Source organism: Vespa velutina, chromosome 12, assembly GCF_912470025.1.
Source record: "Vespa velutina chromosome 12, iVesVel2.1, whole genome shotgun sequence".
NCBI lineage: Eukaryota > Metazoa > Arthropoda > Insecta > Hymenoptera > Vespidae > Vespa > Vespa velutina.
This window is the reverse complement of record NC_062199.1, coordinates 3,152,743-3,155,242: the sequence shown is the minus strand read 5'-3', so window position 1 is coordinate 3,155,242 and position 2,500 is coordinate 3,152,743. Positions and strand designations below refer to the sequence as shown.

The window sequence follows — 2,500 nt, the reverse complement described above, 5'->3', positions numbered from 1 at the left end:
ATCTTTTCGATTATTTCGACATTACTTGAGATATGAAAATAATCTTTGAGATATTAAACATAATTTATACGCACACACACATACATACATATATATATATATATATATATATATATATATATATAAATGAATGAAAATAAATTAAAAGAGAAATATTTCCATGATATCAGACGTGTATCTTTTCGAAGATTAAAACATTAAAAATACCGTAGGTTCGAAGATTAAAAGAAATATTGTACGGTGCAATATAGAAATTTGGTCGTGAATTATAGCTCTTGTGGTATCTTTAATAAATGAGAGAGAGAGAGAGAGAGAGGGGGGGGGGGGAGAGAGTACGCTTATTGCTTGTGAAAGAAAATTGATGCCACGGATAATGTCGAAATTTACATTTATAACTTAAGAATGAAAAATTTCTCAAGATTGTCTTGAACGAATTGGACGGTCCGCGAACGATAAGTTGTACGCGATATATACGGGTGGTTAGTCGTAAATGATACGTAAGAGTATTCTGAACTTGAATCGCGATAGAGACGATTATTTATTTACATATGACGTATCATATTTCTTCATATCAATATATAGAATCGTGCGAATAGTCACGTCGTTTTAAAAATGTTTTCAATTCAAACGGAAGTGTTATGTATATAAGTATGTATGTATGTATGTATGTATGTATGTATGTATGTATGTATGTATGTATGTATGTGTGTGTGCGTAAGTAACCACTTAAGAAATATTTACTTTACCCAATAATTACAACGTCCTGTATGATATCTTTCTGCGTGTTTAAGTATCATCGAAGAAATTTAAGGAAAATACGAGAGACTTGGGTGAGAACACACCGAATCAGTTTTAATTCCCGACTAATGGAAGCGTCATTAAGTTTAACGGACGGCGAAGAACGGCCCGTCGCCGAGCGTACCATTATTTTTACCGTTCTGCCTTGTAAATTACACTTCGAAACGTACAAGCCGCAATTCCTTGCCTTTTGCCCCCACCATCGTCACTACCACCCTCCTCCTGAGACCATCCCAGCCCACCACCCGCCCCCTCCCCACCTCCGTCATCTTCTTACCAAAGCAAGAGGTGCTTCCAATTTTTTCACATCGTCGACGTCTTCACTGACGTTCTCCATTTTCGCCTGTTTCGCGATAACGACGTGAAATTCCACCAAGGCAGGAAGAAATAAAAATGTCGTCGATTTCTCAAAAGAAGGCGGCGAAATGCGAGCATCGTTGATCCTTCACCCTAACAGAAAAAAGGAGTAATAAGTTGACTGAATGCATGAACAAGAAGAAGAAGAAGAAGAAGAAGAAGAAGAAGAAGAAGAAGAAGAAGAAGAAGAAGAAGAAGAAGAAGAAAAAGCAGAAGAAGAAAAAGTAAAGGAGAAGAAGAAGAAGAAAAAGAAGAAGAAGAAGAGAAGATCAGCGTGTTCAACGTCGCGATCTTGGTTCGTTCACTTTCGTGCTCGCTGAGACGTTCTCGTCTGATTCTCACGAGGTTGTCGAGTTCGCGATCGATTCGAACGCCATACCATCAGACCCTAGACCACGTCCGTGCGTGTCATACAGGCACGTGAGGTGCATTTTCGAAGATACCAGTCGAAAGAATAAGGTCGTGAAGTGGAGCTACGGTCATTCTATTCTATCAAACCTCCTTTTCCTATTTTTAGTACTTTATTTCTATTACGATCAGGCACTTCAAATGCATTTCAAATGCATTACAATAGACTCCTAATTTTCCGTATTCAAAGAATTCCTTTATAACTTTAGACTTTAAAATCTTTCTAAATAAATATGTCATATGTTAATCATTTCAAAGTAATCATTAAAATCATTAAATACCTTTCTTCTTTTTATCTATTACACATTTCTATGTACACTGGTAATACAAATTATATTTATATATATATATATATATATATATATATATATATATATATATATATAAATGTACGTCGAACGAGAGCGGATGGACGCTTCTCCCGAGGCATTTCAAACTTGCACGGTCGTCGAGGCCGATCGTGACTTCTTTCCCGTTTTTTGCGGAGTGCAACGAACGTACGGTATCCTATTGTTCCAACTCACAAGCCCTCCACTTTCCGTCGTGCTTCCTCGCTTTCGTTCATCTTCGATCGATATGATCGACGAGATGATAACTAGAAATTTAATAAAACGATTCAATGACTCTATATACTCTAATAACTATGTCATACCATTGATGATATCTTATTACATAATAAAACGAACGATTACGTTGGATAACGTTTATATTAAATGTTTTGTCAATCGTTTTGTTTTTTTACATATAAGAAGTGACTAACCTCATGTGAATCTCGTAAATTTTACGATCGATGGAAAATCTTATAATCTGAAAATATTAATTACAATATATTTCTTTGTATATGTGTATATATATATGTATATGTATATATATATATTTTTTTTCTTTTTGTTTTATTTCTCCGCTCGTGAAATATTTACGATAGAAACGTAAGTAA

General features: G+C 35.2%; 1 protein-coding gene and 1 long non-coding RNA gene across 3 annotated transcripts in view; both read right to left on the bottom strand.

Moving 5' to 3' along the window:
- LOC124953410 overlaps positions 1 to 1,837 on the bottom strand; it is a 30,352-nt gene extending 28,515 nt beyond the window's left edge. The window contains exon 1 of one of the 2 annotated variants that reach the window (XM_047504743.1): positions 1,076 to 1,837. The gene's annotated coding sequence lies outside the window, so the exon portion shown is untranslated. The remainder of the gene's footprint in view (positions 1 to 1,075) is intronic. The other variant, XM_047504741.1, reaches the window with a different exon arrangement.
- A 120-nt stretch (positions 1,838 to 1,957) lies between these two features.
- Positions 1,958 to 2,500, bottom strand: part of LOC124953415 — a 769-nt gene continuing 226 nt past the window's right edge. The window contains exons 2-3 of the long non-coding RNA XR_007102222.1: positions 2,324 to 2,370; positions 1,958 to 2,158 (exon numbers count right to left, since the gene is read on the bottom strand). This is a non-coding gene — a long non-coding RNA (uncharacterized LOC124953415). The remainder of the gene's footprint in view (positions 2,159 to 2,323; positions 2,371 to 2,500) is intronic.